Source organism: Chiloscyllium plagiosum, unplaced genomic scaffold (assembly GCF_037043375.1).
Source record: "Chiloscyllium plagiosum isolate Xiang-an unplaced genomic scaffold, Cpla_swu_hap1 HiC_scaffold_5, whole genome shotgun sequence".
NCBI lineage: Eukaryota > Metazoa > Chordata > Chondrichthyes > Orectolobiformes > Hemiscylliidae > Chiloscyllium > Chiloscyllium plagiosum.
Genome location: NW_028270143.1, coordinates 136,268,707 through 136,281,370, shown reverse-complemented (window position 1 = coordinate 136,281,370; position 12,664 = coordinate 136,268,707). Strand labels below are relative to the sequence as shown.

The 12,664-nt window shown below is 46.3% G+C and overlaps 1 protein-coding gene and 1 pseudogene across 2 annotated transcripts in view; one reads left to right on the top strand and one right to left on the bottom strand.

Moving 5' to 3' along the window:
• Nucleotides 1-12,664, top strand: part of LOC122546194 (uncharacterized) — a 655,534-nt gene that overhangs the window by 198,379 nt on the left and 444,491 nt on the right. The window lies entirely within an intron of this gene.
• The window catches only part of LOC122548379 (plectin pseudogene), a 32,924-nt pseudogene continuing 27,890 nt past the window's right edge, over nt 7,631-12,664 (bottom strand). Inside the window, exon 2 of the transcript XR_015757301.1 lies at nt 7,631-11,662. The product of XR_015757301.1 is annotated as a plectin pseudogene (transcript). The remainder of the gene's footprint in view (nt 11,663-12,664) is intronic.

The window sequence follows — 12,664 nt, the reverse complement described above, 5'->3', positions numbered from 1 at the left end:
GACTCATGTGCATATGTGACCAGTTCGAACGGGCCTCGGGGGCCAAGGTAAACCGAGGCAAGAGCGAGGCCATGCTCTTTGGGAACTGGGCTGACCAATCCTCGATCCCCTTCACCGTCAGGACCGACCACCTGAAGGTGCTGGGTATTTGGTTCGGGGGGGCTGGGGCGTGCGCCAAGTCTTGGGAGGAGCGTATCAGCAAAGTGAGGCAGAAACTGGGCAGATGGACGTTACGGTCGCTCTCCATCGTGGGGAAAAAACCTGGTCATCAGGCGTGAAGTACTCTCAGTATTGTTATATGGGGCACATCCCCAGAACCTGTGCCGCCGCAGTCACCCGGGCCATCTTCCAGTTCATATGGAGGTCAAAGATGGACAGGGTCCGAAGGGACTCGCTGTACAAAGATCTGGGCAACGGGGGAAAAAACACGCCCAATGCCACCCTCACCCTGATGGCCACCTTTGTGTGTGGCTGCATCAAGCTGTGCGTGGATCCCCGGTACGCAAACACCAAGTGTCACTACGTACTGAGGTTCTACCTGTCCCCAGTGTTGCGAAGGATGGGCCTGGCCTCGCTGCCGCGGAACGCTCCGAGTAGTTGGACCGTTCCGTATCACCTGTCCTTCGTGGAGAGGTTTATGAAGAAAAACACCTTTGACCACAAGTCCATCAGGAAGTGGTCAGCACGTAATGTCCTTGAGACCCTTTGGGAAAAGGAGAGGGCGGATCCTATCGAGCGGTTCCCTGAGCAGACTGTCAAAGCCATTTGGCAGAATGCCTCATCGCTAGAACTTTCCAACAATCACCAAGACATGGCTTGGCTGGTGGTGAGAAGGGCTCTGCCTGTGAGATCCTTTATGCACGCCCGGACTCTCAGCCGCACCGCACGCTGCCCTCGAAGCGGCTGCGGGGGGGACGAGACTGTCACACACCTCCTTCTGGAATGTGCCTACGCAGAGGAAGTCTGGAGAGGAATGCAGTGGTGTTTGTCGAGGTTCGTCCCGAGCAGCGCTGTGACGTGCGACTCCGTGCTCTATGGTCTGTTCCCCGGGAAGCACACTGAGACGAACATCAACTGTGCCTGGAGGATCATCAACTCGGTCAAAGACACTCTTTGGTCTGCCGAAACATGTTGATCTTTCAGCTGAAGGAGTTGACCCCGACTGAGTGTTGCAGACTGGCACATTCCAAGGTCCAGAACTATGCGCTCAGGGATGCGCTGAAGCTTGGGGCAGCTGCAGCCAAGGCGCGGTGGGGAAAGACCACTGTGTAAAGTCTGCCTGCCTAAAGAAGAACAGGGGGCCCACGCAGTGATTGGGCTCCGCTGACGCCTCAGCAGAAGAGCTGATGTACAGACTTGTATATAGGAATGATTAATTCTGATCTCTGTATGTAAAGAAATGCAGTGTATATGTATGTATGGCATCACCAATTGTATAGATATCAAAATAACTTTATGAATAAAGTATAGTTTTGAAATTTAAAAAAAGCAGACAGGATCTGGTTGGTGAGAGCTGCTACTTAAAGATAAGTCTACATTTGGAAAGTAGGAGTCTTTTGAAAGTAGCATAGTGACAGTTCAGGGTCAGTGTGTTCCTCGAAGAGTAAAGGACAAGGGCAGCAAATCCAAGAATCTTGGATCTCAAAGGGACATTGGTACAGATAGAATACTGTGAGAAACAAAGAGGAAACGTACATCAGGTGCAGAACATGCAAAGCTGGCCAGGTCCTTCAGGGGTTCAGAGTGTGTGGGGGGGGGGGGGCTTAAAACATAAATGATGGGCAAGGAGGTGCCATGAAGTATTAGGAAAAATTAAGGAAAACCCCAAGGTATTTTCTGAGTGTACTAAGAGTAAGGGTTAACGGAGAAAGAGTGGGGCCTCATTGAAACAAAAGGGGCATGGAGCCAAAGGATGTGTGAGAGGTTTGAAATGAATATTTTTCATCTGTATTCACAAAGGAAAAAGACTTGTAGTTGGAGGTTTCAATTGGGACGATGAAGTTCTTGAACATGTTAAGATTAATAAATGTTTTGGGGGACATAAACATGCATAAATCCCTGGGGCCTGAGGAGATATATCCCAGGATACTACGGGAGACTAGGGATGAGATTGGTGAGGCCCTTGACAGTGAGATTTAATACTTTTCTGACCAGAGATAAAGTGCCAGATGACTGGAGGATGGCTAATGTGGTTCCTTTGTTCAAGAAGGGCAGCAGCGATAGGTCAGGTAATTACAGACCGGTTAGTCTGATGTCAGTGATCGGGAAATCATTGGAAAAATTCTGAAGGACAGTATCAACAAAACTTGGAAAGGCAGGGATTGGGCAAGGCTGGTCAGAACAGATTTGTTACAGGGTGATCATATCTGACTAATTTAACTGGGTGTTTTGAAAGGTATATTGAGGAGGGTTGTGCTGTTGATGTGATTTACATGGACTTCACAAGGTCCCACATGGAAGGCTGGTCCAAAAGGGAAGAGTCCATGGAATACAAGGCAAGTTGGCAAACTGGATCCAAACTGGGCTTACAGATCAGAACCAAAAGGAGGGTTGGTTTTGTGATTGGAAGCCTATGACAAGAGATCAGTGTGGGATGTTCAATGTTTGTTATCTACATTAATGATTTGGATGGAATGTAGAAGATATAATTGGTAAGTTTGCAGATGGCATTAAAATTGAGGATGTTGTTGTTAATATTAAGATGGATGGTCTTAGGCTACAATCTGATCTTGATCAGCTGGTAAATTGGGCAGAGCAATGGCAGATGGAATTTAAATCCTGATAAGTGTGGGGTGATGCATTTTGGGAGGTTTAATAAGAGAAGGATATACACAATGAATGGTAGGTCCCTGGGGAGCACTGAGGAACAAAGGTACCTTGATTACAAGTCCATAGATTCCTGAACGTTGCAGCACAGGCAGAGAGGGTGGGGAAGAAGGCGTTTGGGAGATCAGAGTCGAGAGTGTGGTGCTGGAAAAGTACAGCAGGTCAGGCAGCATCTGAGGAGCAGGAGAATGGATATTTTGGGCAAAGGCCCTTCATCAGAATCATCTATTCTCCTGCTCCTCGGATGCTGCCTGCCCTGCTGTGCTTTTCTAGCATCACACTCTCGACTCTGATCTCCAGCATCTGCAGTCCTCACTTTCGCCATGTGGGATATTAGCCAGGGCATATAATATAGGAGCAAGGAAATCTTGTTACAATGTTAGAGAGCATTTGTTTCCAACAGCTGAAAGACTGTGTGCAGTTCTGGTCACCACACTATCAGAAGGATGGAGTGCAGAGAATTTTCATCAGGACATTGCCTGTGATGGAAAGTCTCAGCTATGAGGAGAGACCAAATAGGCCAGGGCATGGTAGATTATTGGCGAAAGTGATAACTGCAGATGCTGGAGATTAGAGTCAAGAGTGTGGTGCTGGAAAAGCACAGCCTTGGAAGCTGCCTGACCTGTTGTGCTTTTCCAGCACCACACTCTCGATGATCGATGGTTGACCAAGTGCAGGTAGACAAGTTTAGTGTATTTTGGTGTTTGTTGGTTGGAACAGAAAATGTTGCCATGAAATAAATGGAGCTGGAGGACAACAACCTTAAAATTCCAGAAAAAAAATCATGAACACATAATGACTCAACTTTCTTTGCAAAAAAACCCCTGAATTTCCAAACACAATCTGCAATAGCTGTGCCACATAGGAAATTCAAAAAACGTTATTCAACTAAGTGAAACATGAGATGAGAATAAGCAGCTCAGTTGTCATCAGTTTTAAGGTTATTGTTGTGAAGGTTATTGATGGCTGTAATACTCTATGACTATCAGTGCTGTTATTATTGTATCATTGTACACTGTGCTTTAATATGGCTGGCAGCAGGGGAAGTAGATGTCGAGATTGGGGTGTCCATTCTTTCCCTTCCCAGGAATATGGTTACTCTGAATCTTCCCTGTCTCCCCATTAACTGCTCCCTCTCCTAACATGGGACTGGGATATCATAGCAATTATGGAAACATGGCTCAGGGGTGGGCAGGACTGGCAGCTGAATGTTCCAGGATACAAATGCTACAGGAAGGATAGAAAGGGAGGCAAGAGAGGAGGGGGAGTGGCATTTTTGATAAGGGATAGCATTACAGCTGTGCTGAGGGAGGATATTCCCAGAAATACATCCAGGGAAGTTATTTGGGTGGAACTGAGAAATAAGAAAGGGATGATCACCTTATTGGGATTGTATTATAGACCCCCCAATAGTCAGAGGGAAATTGAGAAACAAACTTGTAAGGAGATCCCAGCTATCTGTAAGAATAATAGGGTAGTTATTGTAGGGGATTTTAACTTTCCAAACATCGACTGGGACTGCCATAGTGTTAAAGATTTAGATGGAGAGGAATTTGTTAAGTGTGTACAAGACAATTTTCTGATTCAGTATGTGGATGTACCGACGAGAGAAGGTGCAAAACTTGACCTACTCTTGGGAAATAAGGCAGGGCCGGTGACTGAGGTGTCAGTGGGGGAGCACTTTGGGGCCAGCAACCATAATTCTATTAGTTTTAAAATAGTGATGGAAAAGGATAGACCAGATCTAAAAGTTGAAGTTCTAAATTGGAGAAAGGCCAATTTTGACGGTATTAGGCAAGAACTTTCAAAAGCTGATTGGAGGCAGATGTTCGCAGGTAAAGGGACGGCTGGAAAATGGGAAGCCTTCAGAAATGAGACAACGAGAATCCAGAGAAAGTATATTCCTGTCAGGGTGAAAGGGAAGGCTGGTAGGTACAGGGAATGCTGGATGACTAAAGAAATTGAGGGTTTGGTTAAGAAAAAGAAGGAAGCATATGTCAGGCATAGACAGGATAGATCAAGTGAATCCTTAGAAGAGTATAAAGGCAGTAGGAGTATACTTAAGAGGGAAATCAGGAGGGCAAAAAGGGGACATGAGATAGCTTTGGCAAATAGAATTAAGGAGAATCCAAAGGGGTTTTACAAATATATTAAGGACAAAAGGGTAACTAGGGAGAGAATAGGGCCCCTCAAAGATCAGCAAGGCGGCATTTGTGTGGAGTCAGAGAAAATGGGGGAGATACTAAATGAACATTTTGCATCAGTATTTACTGTGGAAAAGGATATGGAAGATATAGACTGTAGGGAAATAGATGGTGACATCTTGCAAAATGTCCAGATTACAGAGGAGGAAGTGCTGGATGTCTTGAAACGATTAAAGGTGGATAAGTCCCCAGGACCTGATCAGATGTACCCGAGAACTCTGTGGGAAGCTAGAGAAGTGATTACTGGGTCTCATGCTGAGATATTTGTATCATCGATAGTCACAGGTGAGGTGCCGGAAGACTGGAGGTTGGCAAACGTGGTGCCACTGTTTAAGAAGGGTGGCAAAGACAAGCCAGGGAACTATAGACCAGTGAGCCTGACCTCGGTGGTGGGCAAGTTGTTGGAGGGAATCCTGAGGCACAGGATGTACGTGTATTTGGAAAGGCAAGGACTGATTTGGGATAGTCAACATGGCTTTGTGCATGGGAAAACATGTCTCACAAACTTGATTGGTGGGCGGCACGGTGGCACAGTGGTTAGCACTGCTGCCTCACAGCACCTGAGACCCGGGTTCAATTCCCGCCTCAGGCGACTGACTGTGTGGAGTTTGCACGTTCTCCCCGTGTCTGCGTGGGTTTCCTTCGGGGGCTCCGGTTTCCTCCCACAGTCCAAAAGATGTGCAGGTCAGGTGAATTGGCCATGCTAAATTGCCCGTAGTGTTAGGTAAGGGGTAAATGTAGGGGTATGGGTGGGTTTCGCTTCGGCGGGTCGGTGTGGACTTGTTGGGCCGAAGGGCCTATTTCCACACTGTAATGTAATGTAATGTAAAAATGATTGAGTTTTTTGAAGAAGTAACAAAGAAGATTGATGAGGGCAGAGCAGTAGATGCGATCTATATGGACTTCAGTAAGGCGTTCGACAAGGTTCCCCATGGGAGACTGATTAGCAAGGTTAGATCTCATGGAATACAGGGAGAACTAGCCATTTGGATACAGAACTGGCTCAAAGGTAGAAGACAGAGGATGGTGGTGGAGGGTTGCTTTTCAGACTGGAGGCCTGTGACCAGTGGAGTGCCACAAGGATCGGGGCTGGGTCCTCTACTTTTTGTCATTTACGTAAATGATTTGGATGCGAGCACAAGAGGTACAGTTAGTAAGTTTGCAGATGACACCAAAATTGGAGGTGTAGTGGAGAGCGAAGAGGGTTAACTCAGATTACAACAGGATCTGGACCAGATGGGCCAATGGGCTGAGAAGTGGCAGATGGAGTTTAATTCAGATAAATGCGAGGTGCTGCATTTTGGGAAAGCAAATCTTAGCAGGACTTATTCACTTAATGGTAAGGTCCTAGGGAGTGTTGCTGAACAAAGAGACCTTGGAGTGCAGGTTCATAGCTCCTTGAAAGTGGAGTCGCAGGTAGATAGGATAGTGAAGAAGGCGTTTGGTATGCTTTCCTTTATTGGTCAGAGTATTGAGTACAGGAGTTGGGAGGTCATGTTGTGGCTGTACAGGACATTGGTTAGGCCACTGTTGGAATATTGCCTGCAATTCTGGTCTCCTTCCTATCGGAAAGATGTTGTGAAACTTGAAAGGGTTCAAAAAAGATTTACAAGGATGTTGCCAGGGTTGGAGGATCTGAGCTACAGGCAGAGGCTGACCAGGCTGGGGCTGTTTTCCCTGGACCGTCGGAGGCTGAGGGGGTGACCTTATAGAGGTTTACAAAATTATGAGGGGCATGGCTAGGGTAAATAGGCAAAGTCTTTTCCCTGGGGTTGGGGAGTCCAGAACTAGAGAGCATTGGTTCAGGTTAAGAGGAGAAAGATATAAAAGAGACCTAAGGGGCAACTTTTTCACACAGAGGGTGGTACGTGTATGGAATGAGCTGCCAGAGGAAGTGGTGGAGACTGGTACAATGACAACATTTAAGAGGCATTTGAATGGGTATATGAATAGGAAGGGTTTGGAGGGATATGGGCTGAGTGCTGGCAGGTGGGACTAGATTGGGTTGGGATATCTGGTCGGCATGGACGGGTTGGACCGAAGGGTCTGTTTCCGTGCTGTACATGTCTATGACTCTATGACTCCTCCTCCAACTTCAGCACTGATATAGATGTCTCCACATCCGTTAAATCAGATCTCAGCTCAGGAAAATTGACTTTCCTGGTTTAATTTTATATTTTTTCTCTCTTGACCTAACTCTATCTCTTGACCATAATTATGTTAATTTTTAGTGAACTAGAAATGACTTTCCACTGAGTGATGTGGGAGTTGATAAAAGTTGCTTGATTAAAAGGGGGTCAGCACAGAAGTGATGTTAATTCAATTTGCGGGATTCGAAGCTACTTCTCCTGGCAAATTATCTGACAGGAGGCAGGAGCGGACAGCTGAAAATGATCATTTCAATGCTGACATCCGAGGAGCATCGTGATGAAGGGCTTATGCTCAAAATATCGATTCTCCTGTTCCTGAGATGCTGCCTGACCGGCTGTGCTTTTCCAGCAACACACCTTTTGACTCTGACCCTCCAGCATTTGTGGTCCTCACTTTCTCCTAGATTCTGAAACAAGTGAAAACCATCATAAACCAAAGTACAAATGATATCCAGTTTATAGAATTTTCATCTTTATTGAACTTATTTACTTTTAAGAAGCAAGAGACAGAGCCCAGTCTCTGGGTCTTTAACACATCGCTCCATCAGCTGCAGATAGGTCAAGTTCTCTTTAGTATTTGGGTCAAAGAATCCTTTGGTGTCATCCCCAGCATCGGACAGAATCTTGTTCATCTCCTGATCAAACATTCCTCGTTGGTAGGCCACATCGACAGGCAGTCGGTGACTGTGCACAGGGTCAATGATGCCTCCTGTGGCAATCTGTGCCTCAAGGAGACGGATCCCATGATCTTTCACGATCAGATCCTTCTTCAGGGCCTGAAACAAGGAGATCACATTCCCTGTGTAGGGATCTTTGTAGCCAGTCACAGCTCTTTCAGCAGACAGCAGTTTCCGATGGAGGTCTGCACTAACAAGTCTGTTGTTTACTGCCTCGTCAACAGTGAACTTTGCATTCGTCACTGGATCGATGAGGAATCCAGTCGCAGCCTGCGCCTCCAACAGGATCAAGGCTGTTCCTGGCATCAGAAGATTCTTCTTCATTGCCTGGTAGATACTCATCTTCTCATTGGTTGACTCTACAAGGACCCCAGCAATGCTGTCTGATCCCTGGAGATACACCTTTACTGATTCCAACTCACTAACATCTTGCACAGTCTTCATCCCTGTCTGCAGATCCTGAAATGTTTGTTCATCAATGATCTTAGATTCCACCAGTTCTTCAGCAGTAATTTCCGAGCGGAAACCTAAAAAGGTGATTGATGTTTCTTTCTGTGTTTGAGTTCCCTCAATGATTGTGCGGATGAGTTTGACGATTGTCTCGAGCTCTATCTCCTTGTTTCGGTATTTCTCTAACAATTCATTTCTCTTCTTTTCAGTGAAGAGTTGAGAATGGAGAAAGCACCATACAGGAAAGCACACCATTTCCTTTCTCAATGCTGCTTCTACCTCTTCAGCAGTGAGGAGCTGAGGAACTGCACATGTGACAGTATTGGAAGTAGTCACAGTGACTGTCTCTGTCTGAGTTTGCTCAATAGTTGTGGTGATAATTTTGATGATGGTCTTCATATTGATCTCCTTCCTCTTGTACTTTGCAATCAGCTCATTCCTCTTTTCCTCAGTGAAATACTCTAAATGGAGCAGTTCCCACACTGAGACAGTCTTGCCCTTGAATGGACCACATGTCATAGTTATTACTTCGTCTCTAAAAGCTTTTTCAATTTCTACCCTGTTGTAAATCTGCTGAGTCTTTACTCCCTTGTTTGTCAACTTTAACAGACAGAGCCCAGTCTCTGGGTCTTTAACACATCGCTCCATCAGCTGCAGATAGGTCAAGTTCTCTTTAGTATTTGGGTCAAAGAATCCTTTGGTGTCATCCCCAGCATCGGAGAGAATCTTATTCATCTCCTGATCAAACATTCCTCGTTGGTAGGCCACATCGACAGGCAGTCGGTGACTGTGCACAGGGTCAATGATGCCTCCTGTGGCAATCTGTGCCTCAAGGAGACGGATCCCATGATCTTTCACGATCAGATCCTTCTTCAGGGCCTGAAACAAGGAGATCACATTCCCTGTGTAGGGATCTTTGTAGCCAGTCACAGCTCTTTCAGCAGACAGCAGTTTCCGATGGAGGTCTGCACTAACAAGTCTGTTGTTTACTGCCTCGTCAACAGTGAACTTTGCATTCGTCACTGGATCGATGAGGAATCCAGTCGCAGCCTGCGCCTCCAACAGGATCAAGGCTGTTCCTGGCATCAGAAGATTCTTCTTCATTGCCTGGTAGATACTCATCTTCTCATTGGTTGACTCCACAAGGACCCCAGCAATGCTGCTGTCACCCTCTAGGTATTTCTGTACAGAGGACCTCTTGAGAAGATTTGTAACTGTCAAGTTGCCTGTCTGGACTTCTTCAAATGTCTGGCTATCAATGATTTCAGATTTCAGCAACTCCGTGAGAGAGATTTTCTTTCTGAAGCCATCAACCGTAATGTTCGTCTGAGTTCTGTGTTCTCTCTCTTCAATGGTGTTGATGATAATGGTAATGATCTGTTCAATTGTTAATTTTTTGGAGGTGAATTCTTGTACAATCTCTCGTCTCTTAATGTCTGTGATGTAATCTGAGTTGAGACATTCCCAGATTGACATGGCTCTTCCTTCGAATTTCCCCTTTTTGATGGAGATGGTGGCTTTTTGAAAGGCAATGATTGCTTGATTGTCAATATAACGCAGGTCCCTCAGACACAACAGACAGAGCCCAGTTTCTGGCTCCATCACACATCGCTCCATCAGCTGCAGGTAGGTCAAATTATCTTTAGTGTTGGGGTCAAAGAATCCTTTGGTGTCATCACTGGAGTCAGAGAGAATCTTGTTCATCTCCTGATCAAACATTCCTCGTTGGTAGGCCACATCGACAGGCAGTCGGTGACTGTTCACAGGGTCAATGATGCCTCCTGTGGCAATCTGTGCCTCAAGGAGACGGATCCCATGATCTTTCACGATCAGATCCTTCTTCAGGGCCTGAAACAAGGAGATCACATTCCCTGTGTAGGGATCTTTGTAGCCAGTCACAGCTCTTTCAGCAGACAGCAGTTTCCGATGGAGGTCTGCACTAACAAGTCTGTTGTTTACTGCCTCGTCAACAGTGAACTTTGCATTCGTCACTGGATCGATGAGGAATCCAGTCGCAGCCTGCGCCTCCAACAGGATCAAGGCTGTTCCTGGCATCAGAAGATTCTTCTTCATTGCCTGGTAGATACTCATCTTCTCATTGGTTGACTCCACAAGGACCCCAGCAATGCTACAGGTTCCTTTCAGGTATCTCTTCACGGACTGGAGCTGTAAAACCTCTTCTGTAGTGGTGAGTCCTTTGTCAAGTTTTTGGAACAAATTCTCATTAATAATGTTGCTTTCCAATAACTGCTGAGCAGATACCTTTCGTCTTAGACCATGAAACATCACTCCCTTCTTCTTCCTTTCTGTTTGTTCAATGGTTGTGGTCACGTTGGTGATAATTGTCTCAATTGTACATTCTCCTGTTTTGACCTTTCCAACAAACTCCTTGGTTTGATCTGCAGTGAAGTATTCAGAATTGATGATTTCCCAAAGAGTTGCTTTCCGGTCTCTGAACCTGCCGAATTTTAATGAAACCAAAGTCTTTTTGAAGACTGCCTTGATCTTTTCATCGATGTGAAGCTGGATTCCCTTCACCACTTTGTCCGTAACAATCAACAGACACAGCCCAGTCTTTGGGTCAGTCACACATCTCTGCTTCAGCTCTAGGTAACTGAGGTTCTCCTGTGTGTTGGGGTCAAAGAATCCTCTGGTGTCATCACTGGGGTCAGAGAGGATCTTGTTGATCTCCTCATCAAATATCCCTCGTTGATAGGCCGCATCGACTGAAATATGTTGGCCAGAGAAGGGGTCAATGATGCCCCCTGTTGCTATCTGGGCTTCCAGTAAACGGATTCCATGTGAACGTACAACCAGGTCTTTCTTCAAAGCCTCAAAGAGGGAGATGAGGTCCCCAGTGTAAGGGTCTTTATAACCCACTACCCCCTTTTCTGCAGACACTAGCTTATCATATACATCTGTCCCAATGATTCCCTCCTGGAGAGCCTCATCCACAGACAACTTTTGTTCGGTCACTGGGTCAATGATGAAGCCAGTAGCTGCTTGTGCTTCTAACAGCATCATTGCTGTTCCTGGCTGCAACAACCCCTTCACCTTTGCTTGGTAAATGCTCATCTTCTCATTGGTTGAATGAATGAGGAGGCCAGCAATACTGCACTCACCTTTCTGAAAGATAGTGAAGCTCTGTTTTTGGGAGAGGTCCATTCCAGGGTCACTGCTCTTTGCTGCTGGCCCCAATGACTGTTGACTCTGGTCAGCTGTGCTCACAGAGCAGCATTGCTCACCGATGAAAGCTGATGCTTCTCCATTCTGCACACGATTCACGTTTGCCATTGTCTCCGAATGAGGAATTTATCTGCCACGTGTCGTGATGGTGTCTGTGATGTTGATGCCACTTTAAAGACATGAAAATATTGTTATGGCTCACAGTCAGCCTCATACTCAATCTTCTGAACTGGAGACTATTTATAATCTTATTACTGCAGAACCAATCAACTGTTCCCTACCAGTGGAACACTATATTCTCCTTTGAAATTCTTTCATAGGACATGGGTATTGCTGGCTAGGCCAACGTTTCATGTCCTCCTTTAATTGCACAGGAGAAGGTGGTGGGGAGCTGCCTTCTTGAACCACTGCAGTCCATGTAGACCCACAATGCCGTTAGGGAAGAAGTTCCAGGATTTTGAGCCAGTGACAGTGTACGCACGGTGTTAACATTGACCAGAGCAGGTCAGAGGCTGGGAATCCTGCAGCGTATGGGCAGCATGGAGGCTCAGTGGTTAGCACTGCTGCCTCACAGCACAAGATACCCAGGCTCGGGTGACGGTCCATGTGGAGTTTGCACATTTTCCATGTGTCTGAGTAGGATTGCTCCAGTTTCCTCCCATAGTCCAAAGATGTATAGTTTAGGTGAATTGGCCATGCTAAATTGTCCATAGTGTTCAGGGATGTGTAGGTTAAGTGCATTAGTCAGGGGAAATGTAGAGTAATAGGATAGGGGAATGGGTCTGGGTGGGATACTCTTCGGAGGGTTGGTGTGAACTTGTTGGGCCGAAGGGCCTGTTTCCATACTGTAGGGTTTCTAAAAAGGGAAAAAAGAGTAACTCACAAGTCAGGAGTGTGATGAAATACTCCCCATTTGCCTGGATGGGTGCAGCTCCAATAACACGCAAGAAGTTCAACACCATCCAGGTCAAAGCAAACCCTAGATTAGAACCACATCACAAACTGCCCCTCCCTCCCACCACCGACACTCAGTAGCAGCAGTGTGTACTAACTACAAGGTGCACTGCAGGAATCACCAAAGATCCTTCAATGTGTCTCCCCATCAACCCCCTGCCCCACCTACAGCCACTGCCCCACCTACAGCCACTGCCCCACCTACACCCCCTGCCCC